Raw genomic sequence first — 19,749 nt, 5'->3', positions numbered from 1 at the left:
GTTGCTAACAACTTTGAATCAATTACGTCACACACAACGAAGAACATGATTGGAGGGAAAGATGAGCACGTGACCACCAAATGATAAGCACGTGACCAACAAAAACGCTGTTGGGGTTGCTGTGACAACAAGCGTACACACGTCTCAACTATTCATAAGAATCTGTCCATTTATTTTTAGAAGTTTAGTTTTTACCAGTGTTCAATTGTCTAAGGTATTTTAGCAATTATATGGTTAAAATCATTATGGAAGTCAAGTTTATGTGAAGACTGCATGCAATTTTTCCACAAGAAACTTAGATCACTTAAACAAAAATACAAAAATAAATAAATAAATCACTTTCATGATATAGTACGTTTTGACGCTGTTCTCCCATTGCTCAACCCGCCATGCAAACTATGCTAGTTACTAATACAGTGGTACAAAATACATCAGCTTGTCTGCATGATATCATCGACTGAACATAAACGATACACGATGCAATGTACATATTCAAGTAAGTGAATATAATATTTACAATGACCAATCTTGTATAAAAACAGAAATACATCTCACAATATTTTCTATCTAACTCTCAATTTAAAAATAATTTGGGCACATTAAACAAACAAAAAAGATTACACGTCATAACATAAATTTCACGTCATAAATTGGTTTTCGACATTTGGCAAAAAATATAAATAAATTCAAACGCTCAATTAACTTGTGGAGACCGACTATATACTATTGTACTTCTGACTCAAATGATTTTAATCGTTTTAACAGGATTTCATGACATATTACGTAGCTAGAAAGTAATTTATGAGACCCCAAAAAGATGTCCATAACGCGACCCTTGTTGTGAGGATACGCGGTACTGAAAATGAAATGAAATTTAATTCAATACGTTGTAGTGTGTAAAAGTATCCACTAGATAGCAGCATTGTATTTTTAAGAAAATGCCATTGTCAGCAAATTTAAAACACTGTTTGTTCTTGCTTTTCATCGATTTTAATATTGATATTTATATTCAAAAATTGAAATAAGGGATAAAAAAATCAAGTACATGCATTTAGAGATTCTAAAACAATTCAGAATGTAAAAAAGGCGTACTAGTTGTGTATTTGTGGTATCATTAGAGATATTCTAGTTATATCAAAAAGCACAATACTGATGTAATTTCAATTACTTTATCTTCGCCTTAAGCAGAATGAACACAAACAAATGTAATTTCAGAAATCCTTAAAAGAAAGTAGTATTTAATCCTTGAGGAGTGTTCATTTATTTATTTCATGTTGACTTTACTTTTGAAGACTGTTTCCACCATTCACAGATTACAATTCAATGAGAAACAAAGCCAATGGCGTGTAATAAGAAAAACAAAATAACCCTGAACAGTAAGCCAGAAGGTATAGAATGTCATTTGGGTTTCATTATTTATGGTGGAACCATATATATTTATTTTTTCCAACTCACGGCTCTTCTCTGTGTGCCGGGACTTATGCACTGCCTGTAGTGGAATTGTTCGGCTTCACTGCTCACTAAATCGGCAATTCTCCTCCAGCTGGGCACGGCTCTCAAGCACATCATGCCAAGGCTTTTTTTCGATGACCTCATCTCAGTTGTCACTCTCCTCCTGGATGAACCCCTGTGGGTAAAAGGGTGTCATGGACTGCTGCACTTCCCTATCTGCTTGTCCATTGGCCAAGACAGCAGTATCCCCTATGCAGAGTTGCTGTGCAGCATACTTGATGACTTAATTTTAATCACATTTTGCTTCATTTTCTTTTATCTGTACACAGCCATGCCATATTTGGCAGTGAAAACTTTCACAAGTGAGTTGAGGCAAGCCTCTTTGAACATTTGAGCAGTCATTGACATTCAGGGGCACACTCCATCTGACACACAAATGAAAGAGCACTCATGTCATTTTGAATTTGTTCAGTCAAAAGGGTATCATACTGTTTTAAATACCAATAGTACTGCACAATTCCATGTGTAATTCAAGTCACAAGTTCTCAAGCGGCCAGGAAATATTTTCCTTGAGTAAAAATGTTGGTATCTTATAGTTTGATCTCCCTTCAGGTTGATACATTTTGGGACTATGAAACAGTTCTTATCTCTTTATCTCAAAACATTAAGCACAATGAATTTCTTAATGAAATTAAGAGGTTTTAAAGGCAGACTTTCTGCTTCAAACTGAGACTATGTAGTATATTTAAAGGAGAACGCTGAAGGAATCAGGTGTGTCGACATTTTAAGGCACATCTGTCAAAGTGGCGGCCCGGGGGCCAAATCTCGCCCGCCGGATCATTTTGTGTGGCCCGAGAAAGTAAATCATGAGTGCCGACTTTCTGTTTAGGATCAAATTAAAATGAAGAGTATAGATGTATATTAAATTTCCTGATTTTCCCCCTTTTAAATCAATAATTGCAATTTTTTAAATCAATTTTTTCAAGTGTTTTTAGTTCAAAAATCATTTTGTAAAATCTAAAAATAAAATAAAAAGCTAAAATAAACATTGTTTTAGATCTATAAAAAATGAATATTCAGGGATTTTAATCCAGTTCTTTTAATCCATTTATTTAAAAAAATTATAACTAAAATGGTCCGGCCCACGCAAAATCAAGTTGACGTTAAAGCGGCCCGCGAACCAACCTGTTTTAAGGTGTAAAAAGTAATGGGAATTAGTCAAATGTGCTTTGTAGTTCTGTTGTAGCCTTGAATAAATGTTGTGTTGGTGTACTTTATAATATTGTGCCCAGTAAGCATACCGAAAGGGCCAGATGTCATAGTCAGCGCCTTCTCTTCCCTTGTCCTTTAAGTATTTGGCCATGCTGTCTGACTGCAGACACATGCTTAGTCGAAACACTGCTTTCTTGAAAGGATGGAAGCAAGCCAAAATAAATAACCTCCCCTCAGAGTGTCAGCAGAACCGCGAGAAATCTAAAACCACATCTCGGCCCAACAGCACTCACCCAAAGGCTATCAGCGAAAGACTTGCTGAAATTTTAATTGTCTGAATGCATCATGTGGTTTGGAAACAAAATCAAATCAGGATGGCTCACCCTTCTTCTTTGACACCCATCCAAAGGAGTGCAGAATTTTTTATTAGGGTTTCATTTATTCAGTTTAGGTGGCTCTGATTTCAAGGTTGGGTTACACCATCTTGGGGGACAAATAGATGACATTGTATAGGCAGGTAATTCAAGAGTCTGCATGCTTCGATCCTGACAGATAAGAAGGCGATAAGAGACAGGTGTCTTGTAGAAATGAGGCATCCTTCTCAAAAGTCAATCAAGGAAGCTCTGTGAAAATATTTTAATGAAAAGAAGACCCAACACAAATTATTTAAGTTATTGTGAGGGTTTTATGAGATGACATTATCTAAATCTTATTTGTATAGAAGGACACATACACATATAATTGATTCCTCTATACCAGGGGTTGGCAACCCAAAATGTTGAACATGGTGTATACAGAAACCATATTAAAACAAAAATATATCTTTCTCTTCTCCATATTCAAGCATTTTTGAAAAAGCTACCGGGGGCCACTAAGGCAGCGCTTAAGAGCCACATGCGGCTACAGATCCTAAGGTTGCCATAGTTATGAGGGCTGGAATTTCTTCTAGGAATGATACTAATGTATATGTTGTTCCTAAAAATGTGTGTATGCTGGTTGAACACTGTAAATTGCCCCTACGTATGAGTGTGAGCATGAATGGTTGTCTGTCTCCTCATGCCCTGTGATTGACTGGCCACCAATTCAGGGTGTCCCCCGCTTCATGCCCGAAGTCAGCTCCAGCACCCCTGTGACCCTTGTGAGGATAAGCTGTTCAGAAAATGAATAAATGAATGTTATTGCACTTCTTATTTAGTGGTAAACACATCACTTTGTTTGTGTATTTCTGACTCTGAAGCAATAAATTATTGAACAGAATAGACAAATATCTTCATCTTCATCATAATTTGTTTTCAAATCCATTTTTTCCCCCTTTTTTTGTCAAATGAATATATCCTAACCAGACAGTTACTAATGCACCTATGGGGGAATGTGAATGTTGCATCACCCACACATTCACAGTAAAATCATTCAATGCCCAAATGTACTTTCCCTTCTTTTTTCTATTCTGTTATTATAGTCTCCATACGACATTCTTTTCTTTCTCAAGTTGGCAATGAGAAAATGTACAACAGTTATTTAAAATAAAGAAAGAGTTATGTGGTCCTTTACAGTGCATTTCTTTATGTATCCCATGTGACATAGCAGCATCCTTTAGATTGGAGATTGGAAAAGTGTCCATGTATACAATGGTGTATACTCACAGTAATAAAGACAATTTTACAAATAATTTATAAAAGATGGTCAATATAGCTAGATAGAGTTGCAGAAAACTGGGACAGTGTGGTGGAATCTTTTGTGGTTAATATTGATTGACCACGCTATTAATAATTGGATTGTAAATATTCATTAAATAGCTATATGTCATGGCATAGAGGCAATTTCTAGTCTATTAAAAATGCATAAGGAGTAATGGGGCTTTATGAATTACTCAGCAGATACTTCTCAATTGTAGGGGTAATGGCATGCAACAGTAAAATACATTGCACGGTAACTTTAAATATCTATACATACTCACAGAATATATCAGTGAATATATCTTGAGGTTTTAGCATTGAAAAATAATCAATGTCATGGCTTTATTCATTGACAAAATAAAACTCAGTATCATAAACAAAGGTATCATAATGTTCAATGCTTCATTAACGCAGAATTTGTTTGCACTTACTGAATAAAATATTTATTTAATCGTTTTTAATGTTCATATCTGCTCATTTGCAGCCCGCATGTCCAGTATTTGGCCAGTAGATGTCAGCTTTGTATAATGAAATATAGGCACATTTTGTCCTTCCAGATGACAATATTTGTCTTTGGCGAGGAGACAAACAGATCAATTTCTAAGACAAAAGTTTATATGAGTTTTGTTTTTATATCAGAGATTTAACTGAAATATTTCGGATCATTGTGTGGCTTTTTTTGGAATGTGGGAGAACGACCCAGTCAAAACCCATGTATTATATATGGTATCGTATCATATATCAATCATTTCATATCATATCGTATCATATCATATAATATCATATATCGTATCATATATTGTAACATATATCGTAATATATATCGTATCCTATACCGTATCATATATCGTATGATATATCGTATCATATCATATATCGTATCATATATCGTATCATATATCGTATCATATATCGTATCATATATCGTATCATATATCGTATCATATATCGTATCATATATCGTATCATATATCGTATCATATATTGTATCATATATCATATCATATATCGATCGTATCATATATTCTATCATATATTGTATCGCATTGCGTCATCATATATATGAGCTTATAATTGTAGATTTATTTATTGTCATGTTGATCCATCGTATTTTGATCAAAATGATTTGACTTTTTCTGGCTGCCTTGTGGTGAAGAGGTTGACTCGCCTGACTTTGCTGCAGGCAGGTGCAAGTTGACTTAAAAGCAGTGAACACACTGACTTTAAAGAGAGAAAGTGTAAAGGTGTCTTGAAGACCAAAACTCATTTTGTTGTATTTTTATTCACAAAGTCTCCATTAAATTAAACTAATTGAATAAGAGTTCATTTTTTTCAGAAAAAACGAGGACAGGGAGGCATTTCCATACAATATTGGATCAAATAAAAACCTTGACTGTGTAGTGTGGTTAAACTAATAAGGCTGATATTTGTTGCTTGAATGTTGTAGTGGCAAGCAGGAAAATTGCCTTTTTGAAACTATTTTTAAACAATACTATCTGACTGGAAAATTTATCACGATGAAGCATTGCCATTTGTGAAACCCAAATAAGAGCCCACATGGGATAAAAACTGTAAGAACAATATCACATTATTTATCTTCTGTATGTTGCCTCTCAACTGCGCCGTCAGGCTGCAACAAAGTGAATTTCCCGAGTACAAGAATAATAAAGTTTAATCTAATGTAATGTATTCTAATCTAATAATCTAATAATATTAATATTAATAATCTAATAATTAGAATTTAATAATCCAAATGGAACAAGAGAAGGTGTGGATAGGTCTGATTTTGGATTTGTACAATTAGTTTTCGCAGCTGAAATGGTATTCATTACTTAACAATTGTTTTGTTAGCTGAAATGATATTGTGACTAGTATTTATGATTAATTGCATTATAAAAAGCAAATGCAGCCAAACCCAACATTGCATGCAAATAAACACTTTTTTTTTTTTTTAAGGTGGCTTTGAACTAGTTGGTTCCTTAATACAATAAATGGGCATGGGTTCTTTTCTGACTTTGAAATACTAGGTCATGCATCGACTTTTCTGAACATCTTGTTCCACTTTGATTCAGGAAATAAACATTGACTGCTTCTAAAACTTATCAGTTTTCATCCATTTCTTGATTGATTTGTTACAACTGAACACAACTCGTTTATAATTGGCTTTTCTCATTCTTCTTCTGGCTCTGGAGCTTTTTCTTTTGCCAACTATTGCCAGAGCTCAGCAGCTCAGATGTTAGCTGCACCACACTTTGTGGACAGCCATTGAGCCTCGGAGCAAACGAGCGGACATATATATCACTTGACTCTGTGTCAGGACGATTACTGGATAAAGATCACAATATGACACTTTTCCTTTTCAGCGCTGGCTCAATGAACAGAGGAAAAGCTCATGCAGCTCAGCATGCTCCTGTCCTGGATATTGATCACAGATCTCAGTTGTAAGACCTCTCAAGTGTGTTGCAGGGGGAGAAAAATCCATGTGCCTTATTTCATTTTTAGAACATCGCAAGAATTCCCATTTAACCAAGCACACACTGATATATTTGTTAGGGTGGATTTCTTATTCATTCAATTTTACATGTGAATATTTGATATTTTAGTTTAAAAAAAAATCGTATTTTTTAATTTTTTTGGTCTATACATATTGTACATTAGTTCAATACATGGCCTTTGGAACATCCTGTGTAATCATGCTTTTGCAACTCATCAGCACATTTTCTCCAAGCCGACTTTTCTCTTTATTGCATCAATGGTACTTGTAGGAACCATTTTACCCATCAATGCTCAAACTGTTATTATCAGACAACTAAAACACAAACATTGTACATACCTATTTGGTTTTAAAGGCTTAAAGGCATTCATTGACATTTTTATATACGGTAAATGCTTTATGCTCTAATCTGTCCATTGTCGGTTGTCAATTTTTAATTTAGGAAAAAGAAAATATTGCAGTCCCAAATCCAAGTTTTGACACGAATGGTAATCAACTAGAAAACTCCATTCAATGTATTAATGCATTAGATTCTTAATTCATTGAAAAATAGGCACCAACACGATGAAATATAATTCAACTTTTTAGTATTAATTCACCTGTTCAGTTCCTTCCTTCACATGGTAGATTTGGCTCAAAATGTTAATGCTAGGTTCCCCCTTGTAGCGGTTTTGTTCCAATCAACTACACATATTCTTCAGAGGGTTAAGAGATTAAACATGAACTTGAATTTCCAGCAAAGTTGTCTTTTTGACACTTAAAGATAATGTTTCAATGTTGCAAAACAAGCTGATTTAACTTCAGCTAAAATAATAATATATTTTAAAAAATTTACTGAAACTCCTAACAGGCAATAATCCCATGTACGCCATAACCCTTACGTGCAAGTACACCATTTGGCCAGGACTGCGAGGGCCTTTTTATAGCTGATCAAAGCTCTAATGTATTTATTTTATTTTTATATATTTGTCATAGTGATTGTATTATAGTGGACCAAACACATATTTTCCCTTTTCTTTACGTTTTAAATGAGCAGATGGATGCAATCATCCTAAATCATCTCTTATTTTATGGACTGGGCAGAAATAAGTCAATAGCTGACTCCCAATGATATTTATATTCTATATATGATTGAGTCATCCGATACAATGTGGCATATTTCATTTGAGCAACAGCTGAGGCCTCCAGTGGAGCCAACTTACCCCCAGCCTTGTCCCCGCTGGGATATTATGAGAATCATAAATAATACGTGCTAATGAGATATGAATTGATTGCGTGCGGAGGGGAGCTGAACGCCCCCTCAATCCATCACCCTAAATGGTGTTTAACAATAGATTACCAGCCAATAATTCCTCCAATATGAGATTAAATAAAATAGCGGGGCAGTTTTCAGCAGACTACCGCTGCCTCACTCTCCTCCTATTTTCTAGAGGGTGGAAATAAATCTGCTCAATTACTGTACCGGCAATTCGTTTTTCACCGCAAAGGACATTATTATTTCGTTTAGAGCTTGTTCATGCATCATAGATTATTTCATTTCACTCAGTCAATACAGAGGAGTGCAGTATTTTATTTGATCTGCTGGGGTTTACCGAGGAGTGGGCTTTATATACCAGAAAGAAGGGCTTTCTGTAAAAGGAGAGATGCGTACAATCTCATTTGAGCATTTACAAAAAAGATCTCTGTACTCATATTCTTTAAAATGTGAACTACATTTATACATTTTGCCTATGCTGTCCTCAGGCACCCAGTAGACAATGAGAAAATGGTCTTTCTTCAAACCTGTGATCAATTGAAACTGCATTAGTTGTGCCCATAAGATCATTTGGAACATCACTTCAATCCCAAAGAACACTGAAAATTGGATAACACACATGCACACTGGGCTCTAACTTGGGCTGCAAATCATGTTAAGGTTTTCAGTGAAGCCCAAGTTGTGATTGGTTATTTCTCCCTTAACTGCATCTGGTTGTACCTCTGAGGGTTCACATGTGATGATCAATGTTAATATGTCTTCTTACGGCTTTCCTTCGTCTCAATAAAACTGTGACCGGTAAACCAGGGAGTCTTTGGAATTAGAATCAAGCTGACTGGAATGGTTTGTTTGGCATCTTGATATGGTATATAAGTTGCAGTAGTTTAACATGAAATTCGACCTATTATTTTGTTTGTATAACATGACTAAAAGTGCCTTTGCACCTACCAAAATCGCACCACTTTTGTGAAGTTAGCAGGAGTCAACTTCAAGTTAAGTCTAAAAGTTGATTGTTTTGGATTAGTACCGTCAGGTCACCGTCATCATCCAACATTTTTAATCAGAAAGGTGCATGCCTATTTTTTTCCACGAGTTGATTGAGTTCATTCAAACGAGCCATTCAACAATCATGTAGAAAACGGTACACGGTCGATTGGTCACCGGTCTTTTGGTCGCCGATCTTTTGGTCGCCGGTCTTTTGGTCGCCTGGAAGGTAAGTGATAATTACCATTTAAATCGTTGCTCAAATTCCCTAAATACAAACCGCAAATTACTATTTAGTCATACTTAATGCCCTAGTAATTATTAGGCTAAAGAAAAGCTCCAAATTTCCCGGACTTTTATTGTTTTTTGTTGGAGAACTTGTTAAGACCCTGACTGACGTAGCTTCTTAAAGGGACAACGCAGGTACTCGGACGATTTGCCGGCGAATCGTCCGGTAACGGACAAGGTATGTACATAGAAACTCTTTTACACTCACACGTCGGCTCAGTGAAACTGCTAATGGCCATTGTTGGCTTTTATTAATGCGTAGACCGTGTTGTTTTACCTTGTTTTGTCGCCGGTCTTTTGGTCGTCGGTCTTTTGGTCGCCGGTCTTTTGGTCGCCGGTCTTTTGGTCGCCGGTCTTTTGGTCGCCGGTCATTTGGTCGCCCGTTGTCGCGGTCGGGGCGACCAAAAGACCAGCGACCAAAAGACCGGCGACCAATCGACCGCACACGGTAGAAAACATATCCAATCTTAAGGCATGTGATTACAGTGAAAAAGAGGGGCAATACAAGTGATTGGCTTGCCGGAAAAAGTTTTAGCAGAAAATGAAGAAAAAGCAAAGAAGAAAGCTCATGATTTGGAGAAAGATGTCAGTGCCAAAGGCAAAAAATAAAGAGTTTGGTTGGGCAATAACTATTGCCACCAACCTTGCTGATGCTGTACCCCTAAGGAAATAGAAAGGAAGAGGGAAAATTTCCTTAAATTTGTGCCATTTAGACAATTTTGGACGTTATCGGGTATTTTTTTTAAATGTAGTGTAGACATTCAATTTAACAGGACACAACTTGAGTGTGACTCCGCAAAATTCGAGTGATGTGATCATATTTTTCGTTCTTCCGTGATCTAATTTGAACTTTTTGATAAGAAGTAATTATGCAGAATTATAACTGTCAAATCAGTTCATAGTGGTGTCATGAGTGTTTTCCTCAAATCTAAATGAAATGGAAATATTTAAATCTTTTATTGAGATGTCATCAAGTATAGCTACAGGGCCAAATCAGTTTACACATGTGACATGACTGTTTTTTCTTGAATTTGAATAAAGTGGAAATATTTGAACCTTTAATTATGTTGTCATTAAGTGTAATTATGTTTTCAAATCATAATATAAGAGTGTCATGATTGTTTTACTGTAATTCAAATATTGTGGAAAGATTTTACGCTTACATTGAGATGTCATTAAGTGTAATTACACTGCCAAATCATTTTATACTAGTATAATGACTGTTTCTCTCAAATTCAAATAAAATGGAGATACTTGAACCTTTCAATAAGACATGATTAACTGTAATTACACTGTCAAATCATTTTATAACAGTGTCATGACAATTTCCCTGGAATTCAAATATAGTTGGAAACATTTGAATCTTTCATTAAAATATTTAATTTAATTACACTGTAAAATGATTCAAAGACCTTTTTGAAGCAAAATAAAAGGAAAGATATTTCTTTCATTCATGTATTTGAACATCATTTTGGAAGTTTTTCACCTTGCATTACTTCTTCACACAGCCGATTCCAACATATACGCCGTAATTATGTTCAATGGCAAGTATATATTGCCAAACAGAATAACCTGTTTAACATAAAACATGACCAATAATCCGATAAGGTGTGTGTGACATTATAAATTATTTTGATAATTTGAAGCCTTTCTGTGTACCTTTGCCATTCTTGTCAATGTCATGGACCTCTGCTGCTATTGCATCAACGATCATATGATGTTGCCTCAACTGCAAAACTTATTTAGACCTGAGGGAAAAAAATTGAAAAGTTCATTCAAAAACCTAATTTGGATGGTCTGCATAATATTGATATGAAACAGGCTGACATGAAACTAAAAGCCACAACAGAAAAGAAGAAAAAAACATAAGCAAAACTGGAACAAAGTTGAAAATTCTAGCAACACTTCTGAAAGTGGAATCTGTATAATGCAATGCTCATGCTTCAAAGGGAAATTACAAGGCAGAACTAAGTACCACTGCTGTTCAAAACAGTAAAATGGAACCAGTAGTGGAATCCAATGCATATATATTTGATTACTGCATGTGTTACTCGCCTCCAGTCAAAAATCACGATCCAAGATGTTTCATTTATTGTTTTCACGAAATCTCAGAGAACTGTACAAAATACCGAAAAGACAATTAAACTAGAAATTAAATAAACATAAAATCACTGAGAACATAAGCATATAAAAAAAGCAAAAACAACTCATGTTTAGTCTAGAGGAGGGGTTTCCAAAACGGTCTTTCCTGGTTTTTGTTCCAACTGATCCAGCACAGACAGTTTAACCAATCATGTTTCCGCTAAAACCAGCAGCACCCCACTGTAATAAATTCATTACATTTGTAAGGCAGCGTTGTGGGTTTCAGTCTTCCTCTGTGGAATTTTCATGTTCTACCAGGGCCTGTGTTTTTTTTCCCATGTACTCCGGTTAACTCCCACATTCCAAAAAACATGCATGGTAGGCTGATTGGACACTCTAAATTGCCCCTAGGTATGAGCGTGAAAGTGAATGGTTGTCTGTCTCCCCGTGCCCTGCGATCGGGTGGCCACCGGTTGAGGGTGTCCTCTGCCTCTGGCCCGAAGTCAGCTGGGATAGGCTCCAGCACCCCCTGTGGCCCTAGTGAGGATAAAGCGGTTCAGAAAATGTATGAATGACTATGTGCCTGTAAGGGGTTTTCTCTGAATACTCTGGTTTCCTCCCACATCTTAAAAACATGCATTGTAGACTGGTTCAACACTCCTAATTGCCGCTAGGTATGAGTGTGAGCATGAATGGTTGTCCGTAGGAAACACTTATACTGTATGTGCATATGTTGTCTATGATAAAGTGAAACCAATAAAGTTGGTTTCACCTTTCTGGGGTCGAGGTGTCAATTTCAGGTCAGTCCTCACTGAGTGGTGTTTGCATATTCTTTCTTGGCTTATGTGGGTTTTCTCCTTATACTCCGGTTTCCTTCCACATCTCAAAAACATGCAAAGTTGGCTGGTTGAACACTTTAAATTGCCACTAGATATGAGTATGATTGTGAATGCTTGTCCGTCTCCTTGTGCCCTGCGATTGGCGGGCCATCGATTCAGGGTGTCCCCCACCTGGTGCCCGCAGTTGGCTGGGATAAGATACTGCACCCCCGTGACTTGTGAGGATAAGCAGTTCAGAAAACTTGTCAGAAAATTATGTAAATGCACAAAAGAAGAGTACTTTCTCTGTTTAACTGTTTGCACAAGAACCAAATGACAGATTGGGGAATTTATTCAACTCAGCCCAATGGTTTGGATTACAGTATCCATCAACAATCTGCTGAGAATCAACTCATACTGCTCAGATTTAGTCCACTACAGTCTCCACTCACTGATTCTTAGATATGTCATCAGTAAATCCTCACCCCTTCACTGGGATTCCATTGATAGCCTGGCTTTGTCCCTCCTCATTGCTTTCGACCCGGTTTTCCCAGTGCCCATTCACTCTTCTTCTACCGTTGTCTCTCTGCTCGCCGCATGGCCTCCTATGGGGAAGGAGTTGAGTGGGCTTGTCTCGGGTCTGAAGTTGGGGCTGGTTTGAGGTAGAGGTGGCTGTCACAGTCTCTGATTAATGACCCGTCTGTGGCGTGTCCAGCCACATTAGGACCCCATGTATCTGCTGGCATCCACTCGAAGCGAGTGGCTTTGTTCTGGGAGGAAATGGTGTCACTGGTCTCCAGCCGTTTGCTTATAAAAAGATAAAGATTTATTGTCATCAAAGGGCAGATTAAAGCCAACAATAGTGATATTGATTTTTTTTCCCCAACCAAAAATTCACATTTTGGAAAGGCCATTCCAAGAGTAGGGAGAGATATGATCAGCTTATTTAGAACGGATAATATGGAATCGTCTTGTAGAATGAACTTTGAAAGAAGTAAATTGTAAATATTGATTTCTGAAATAATGTGTCAATCTTGGTTGGGCCAAGATTACTCCCATCATGTGGCTCAACCTCCAGTACCAATAAATTCAAAACTGCTGACAAAGTGGAGTGTATAGGATTTCTGTTAGGAGCAGTCGGCAGCACCTTACCGCTTGGCCAGCCTGAGCCTCTGCCGGTAATGGCTGTTCAATTTTATCAGATAACAAAGGAGATCTCATCAGAGGCGAAAAATGAAATGAACTGTGACTCTGAATCAGGATCCCCGCTCTTATCCCAGCAAAAATCATCTGTGTGGGGCCCAGGGCTTTCCATTATTTCAGGTCACTTCATTACGGCCCTGCACACAGGACGCAATTGCTACAAACAAAGCAGGCCCTTCCTGTCTCACCCAGGGGTCGAATGTGAGGGGCAGTTTGATAGGCTCTTGACGTGTCCAGGGTTATCCCATTACCACTTAAGAGGGTTCCTGAAAGGCAGCAAATCTTACCCACTTGTTTGTTATCCTTTTTCACCCTTATGCATCATGAGGGGTTTTATTGCTCACCTTTTGTCTCCAGCCAGAAAATAATTCATTTTTTTCCAATTGTGGTTCAGACTGGATTTGGTCGTCAGAGGCCCTTTGTCTAATTTTTCCATATAAATGTCAATGATGGTGAAGGTGAGTTGAAACGAGAAGGGCAAATACAGTTGAAGGACTCTCCACACAAAGTTCTTTTACTGCTAAAACATGGTTCAGTAAAATTGCATCGCACAAAGCTTTGAATCACTTTAGATAGCTTTTTTGTGGCTATGTTAAAGCATCAAAGTTTTCTCCTATGTGTGTATATGTCTATACCGTGCAATAGTGGGTAAAATAACTAGTTATTGCGAGGGATTTTGTTGCATTGTGAGTATAATTACAGTTTTTGATCCTGCCTTTCAAGGCTCATTATTGATTTCCAGGAGGAGAGTGGTCAATACACATGGGGGTAGGGACATTTGAAATCTACACAGTAAAAAATATAAAGTTTGTAGCTCAAGTGAGAATATTTGTAATACAGCAAAGAGTTAAAGGATGGGAAACAGATGGTGTGACCTTCTTATTACTTGGTAACCTCTGACTAGAACTTAAATTGAAATAAAAAAAGAAACAATATAGTCATCATATCACGGGAGGTGATGTCAACCTTTAAGCACACTGGAAGGTTTTCATTCACAATCCAATTATGATTTCACTTGCTTCTTTCTTCTCTCAAGGGCTTTTTGTCTTTCCATCGCTATCATTTGACAAGAGCTTAGAGAAAGTGTTCAACCAAGTGAAACTTATCTGATCCCCTTCGAGCGCCAAGCCACTGGATCCATACATTGACCCATGTGTGCAGTCGATCTTGAGTTATATTCCTCCTGTACTAAATACTTTTTAAAATGCCTTTGCAAACTGCAATGGATGCTTTAGATGCACCATCTAAAGTTACAGTGCAATTGATTCTAACACACCTTTCTATCATAAGAGTTGCAACAAATAAACATTGAATGGGGTTTCTTAAATAAAATCTCAAAAGATATTCATAACATAATACTCGCAAACAAGGTTATTATACTAGTAGTAGTGACATTAAGTTCCAGATTTGGAGCTTGTACCAGGTTACTTGAGTTAACTACTGTTACAAGGGTGGCGAACACATGGCTCTTGAACTGCATGCGGCTCCCGGCCAAAAGGAATTTGGCTCTTTGCTTCTGTTTATATTTTGTATATTGTGGCTCTTTACCTCTTAGTTGAGGTTTTAACTTTGGCTAAGTTGCATTGGATGTGTGTGTTGAGGGTGAACACTTACTACCTTGAAATGAACACTTTGCTGTTTTGTAAGGGGAAGTAAGTGTTATGGTGTGTGTGTCTGTCTGTTTGGGCAAAATCACTGCCAAATCCTGGAAAGTATTATGTACTCAAGGTTCCTTTTGTAGTTTTTCATATTGTTTGAAATAATACTTGGCAAACATTCTCGTAGTCAGTGCACCCTGAGAGGACTTTCTGACATACCAATTTTTGGGAAGCTCAGTAAGCACATCAGCAATCTGGCCAAATGGGAGTTTGGCATTTTGACAACTTTGACGGAAACCACAACACTGAAAGAAGAGCTGTAACTCCTATCTGAAAATGAAATGGTGCTCATACGCATTCCGTCTTCTTTAAGTTCCGATCAATCAAGCAGTGGCCCAAGCGGCCAAAAACTGGTCCTAAGCAGCCACCAACTCATTCCTAATATGTAATTTATTCATTAGTTTAATTAGTATTTGCTTAAATAATGAACCAAAGCGTATAAGTATAATTCTTTCAGACTCCTCATGTCAACTAAATCTCCATATAATTTTCATTATCTTCATTTGTGATATGAAAAAAACAAAATATTCATGGATTATCATTTAAGGTAGTAATTTTTATTAAGTGCAAAATATTATTATATATTTATTATTCATTAATTTTCAGCACCATTTATCCTTTTCAGGGTCGCAGCGTGTGGGAGCCTCTCCCAGCTGACTTTGAGCCAAAGGCAGATACACCCTAGACAGGTCGCCATTCAACCTTCACAGCAAAAATCCCACCGCCACTGAGAGGGAATGGCTTGCATGCTACCTGCACCGAAGTCAGGCAAAAGTACCACATCACCAGTGGATGGCACATTTTTATTTTATATTTTATATAATAATTTAAATGTTGAAAAACAACAGTACATTTGTTGGAAATCTGTCTTGTACAAGCTGCGGATAATACATTAATGTTTAACATAGGATTGAGTTCAAGAAAACTACCTCTAACAAAAAAATAAAAATGAAATACTTTCAGTTTAAGTTATTGCATATTGGATCTTTGTTTATTTGGAGTTTTGTGCATATTTTAGTCCAATAAGTCAGTTCCATTTTTACTGTTTAATTTGATTAAGTGTCTGTACATGAGATTGCTCAAAAATAGTACGTCAAAATCACTTCCTGAAGTGGTTGGGGTTTCATCTTTTAAAAGTTTGAAGATTTAAAACATATTCTTTGTCCTCTGATGTTCTAGTAAAATCACTAGGAATAGAAAATTACACATAATTCACTCCAAGACTCAGAAAAAGGAAAAACATCTTTACAAATAGAGCTGCTGCTTTTGTTCACATTTCAGAGCACGGGGCAATTTGCTAAGATCGAGATGTGGAATTAGAGTGGATTTGATGCATTTCAATTTGAATGAAAGTTGTGTTCACCATGCATAATCAGTTATAATTTCAGCATGTTCGGGGCATTTGAAACAAGGGCACAGAAATGTAGATAACATGGTTTTTATCACTCTTTGTGCTCATGCTGCAGAGTGAAAAAACAAGCAGACGTACAAGATTCACATCATACAGTCGATGCGCTTGCGCTCTGTGGCTATTTGCTTCAAACAACATCTAAATCAAGCTGTTCTCAACGGACCTCCTCCACTTCTTATCGAAACACGGGCACTGCCAGATAAGTTGATTTGCTTAAGGAAAAGAGGCGATATTAACAGCACTTGACTACGGCAGCGGCCCCTTCTGTTGTTCGTATTAAACCTATCCACCACTTCATTATACCTTCACTCTCTGGAGAGTCTCAATGTACAGTCCCTCTTTATCTCCTTTTTCTGCCTGTGTTTTTCCCACCTTCTCTTGCTCTCGCTCACATTCTCTTAACCTCATGATACCAGCAGACAAGACTCTCATCAACATGCGCGGTGTGCCCGTGTCATGCAGATAGCTTGCGTGTTTGTAATGGAGGGAACAGCGATCGATAGGAAGAAGAGCACGACTGCATCCAAGTGGGCTCTGTTTAGCTTGGCCTAACCCTGGTGACAAATGTTGCTGATAAATTAGAAAGGATCATTTAAAGCTGACATTTGTAATCTGTGATAAATATGCCTTCACTGACATTGAGATGAGCCATGCTACCAGACAAACCTTTGTGTTTTTTTAAATTTCTGTCTGGTTCTATGTTTATAAGGTACAATTCATGAAATTAGGGCTGCTCCATGGAGCGAGTGGTTAGCAGCTCTGGGGTCCTGGGTTCAAATCCAGGTCACGTCCACCAGTGTGGAGTTTGCATGTTCTGCGTGAGTTTCCTTCGGATACTCCGGTTTCCTCCCCCATTCCATTGGACCCTCTAAATTGCCCCTAGGTATGGGTGTGAGTGTGCATGGTTGTCCGTCTCCTTGTGTCCTCCGATCGGCTGGCCACCGATTCAGGGTGTACCCCGCCTCTGGCCAGGAGACAGCTGGGATTGGCTCCAGCACCCCCCGCGACCCTAATGAGGATAAGCGGTTCAGAAAATGAGATGAGATGAGAATTCATGAAATTAGTATAATGTAATAGCGAGGCATACTTATTCTGGGTGAAGCATAAAGAAGAGTACAGTGTGATCACTGGTATGTTCACCACATTTCACACAAGGCCTTTATAAAAAAAATAAGGTAAATAATAATTAACATGATTAAATTAACAAATATTCTGGTCAACAAATACATGGAAGTGTTTGTTTGTCTTTGTTTAGCAGTTTTCCTTTTTTGTTCATGTACAATGATGCAAGATGGGCAGTTGGTATAAATGTGTTTTACTCTTGGGAATAAGAGAAAAAAAATATCTTCATTTCATCCATCTGTGTTGTCATAGTTAACAGGTATCTGTTAGAAAGTATTTTACTTTATCTGCTCTCATGATAGTTCTGCTGAGATGAGCCACATCAGTCATACTGTAGTTGGAGCAGATGACGTTTCTCATGTCTTCACACTCATCTTTTTATCCATTAACAATAATAGCGAGTTAAGATGGTTTGATAGTCAATAGTCGACAGGTCACAAGAGGAGCATGTATAGTACAACAAGTTAGATAATATGTTTAGAAAAAACATGTTTTATGATTTATGAGTTTATATATATATATATATATATATATATATATATATATATATATATATATATAATGATTGTATATATAGTTTAGATTTTGTTGACATTGCCTGTGTGTGAAAAAATGGCACAGATAAAACACCACTACAGTTATTTATGTGTTTATTTTAATACATTACTTGAGTTGAAAAGATTGACATTTGCAAAAAATGCGATGAAATGATGAGCGGCAAAAGGTTAAGTTGACCTTTTTCCAGAGATACAATTGTTTTACGCCCCGATTACTCCCTGTTTTTTGGTACACAAGATTATCTAAAGTAATAGAGTAAGGCACATTGACATCTCCTGGTATATTTTCATCTCTTATTCAAAATGTGACTTTATATCATTTATCTAGCAGGTATTTAAATAATTCGCACATGGCCAGCATGACTTTATTTACAAAACTGTCCCCTGCTTTTATTTTGATTTGTGTACATAAACACCTCTTTCGGCGGGAAACATACAGGCCATTATAGCTAAAACTGCAAGGGAGCAACACGCCCATTTGACCTTGGCAGGCTTATTTGCACCAGAGAGACTAAATATTTACCTGTCATTGTTGATGATACTCCAGGCCTCGATGCCCTTAACGGTTTTGATGGAGAAGCAGGGCTTTGCAGCAACGGGGAGGTGGAATTACAAATCTAAGAGCTGTGAATTGGACTATATCTTTAGGACGAAGCGGTCTTAATTCTGCGCCTTACAACACAACTACCTTAATCTGTCAAAGGATAGAGCAAGATTGAGAGGTGTTGCGGGGAATTGTAATGGAAACAAGATGCTGCACACTGCAGGTCACTTGTTCCGAAAATCAAATCACATTAACATTGGTAAACCAATTAATATCATTTGTATTTTGTGAGCAATGTATGTGTACAATATTTTAGCACAGTCTGCCTCTGTCAGAATGTTCTTCAGTTTTGGTACATAAGGTGGAGAAACCTGGAATTATGCTATCAGGGCATTCTTCAATGTATTCAAAGTGCCATTGCACTTTTTCCTAATGAGCATGGTCTTGATGATCCTCAACCAGCGGTTCTCAAAGTGGTTAATGGTAGGAATGAGGCTGTGGTCGTGTTCTCCTCGTTGGTTCAGGGCGACTTGGATGGGGTGAGTTTCCACCTTGGTTACTGGGGCACGGATGGTCTACCACGGAGGGTGGACAGGCCTGTCTGACGGCTAGACCATAACCAATTTTATTCTCTGCATAACTAAGAAACACATTAACATGTGTAGGTGCCACTAGACTTAGCTGTATATGAAACTGACTCCTGAATACGCACAGGTGATTTGATATATATATATATATATATATATATATATATATATATATATATATATATATATATATATATATATATATATATATAGCTTCTGTTCAGATGCCTTTTTAGCAAATTGAAGCTGTTCCTGCCAATAAAGATTCAGATTTACCATCCCCTTGTTTCTGTTTTTGTACTTTCCTTGTGCCCTGCGATCGGCTTGCCACCGATTCAAGGTGTCCCGAAGTCAGCTGGGATAGCCTCTAGCACCCCCTGTGACTCTTGTGCGGATAACCGGTTCA

At 37.3% G+C, this 19,749-nt stretch overlaps 1 long non-coding RNA gene across 2 annotated transcripts; it reads right to left on the bottom strand.

The window, feature by feature from the left end:
* Nucleotides 1-1,411: 1,411 nt before the first annotated feature.
* Nucleotides 1,412-13,012, bottom strand: LOC144073723 (uncharacterized). Of its 2 annotated transcripts, none has more exons than XR_013300163.1 (3): nucleotides 12,747-13,012; nucleotides 11,021-11,109; nucleotides 1,412-1,627 (listed from the first exon to the last, which is right to left on the bottom strand). It is a non-coding gene; the product is annotated as an uncharacterized LOC144073723 (long non-coding RNA). The 2 variants fall into 2 exon arrangements; XR_013300164.1 differs by lacking the exon at nucleotides 1,412-1,627 and adding an exon at nucleotides 10,847-10,933.
* Nucleotides 13,013-19,749: the final 6,737 nt, after the last annotated feature.

This window comes from Stigmatopora argus, chromosome 4, assembly GCF_051989625.1.
Source record: "Stigmatopora argus isolate UIUO_Sarg chromosome 4, RoL_Sarg_1.0, whole genome shotgun sequence".
Taxonomy (NCBI): domain Eukaryota; kingdom Metazoa; phylum Chordata; class Actinopteri; order Syngnathiformes; family Syngnathidae; genus Stigmatopora; species Stigmatopora argus.
This window is presented reverse-complemented; position numbering and strand designations above follow the sequence as displayed.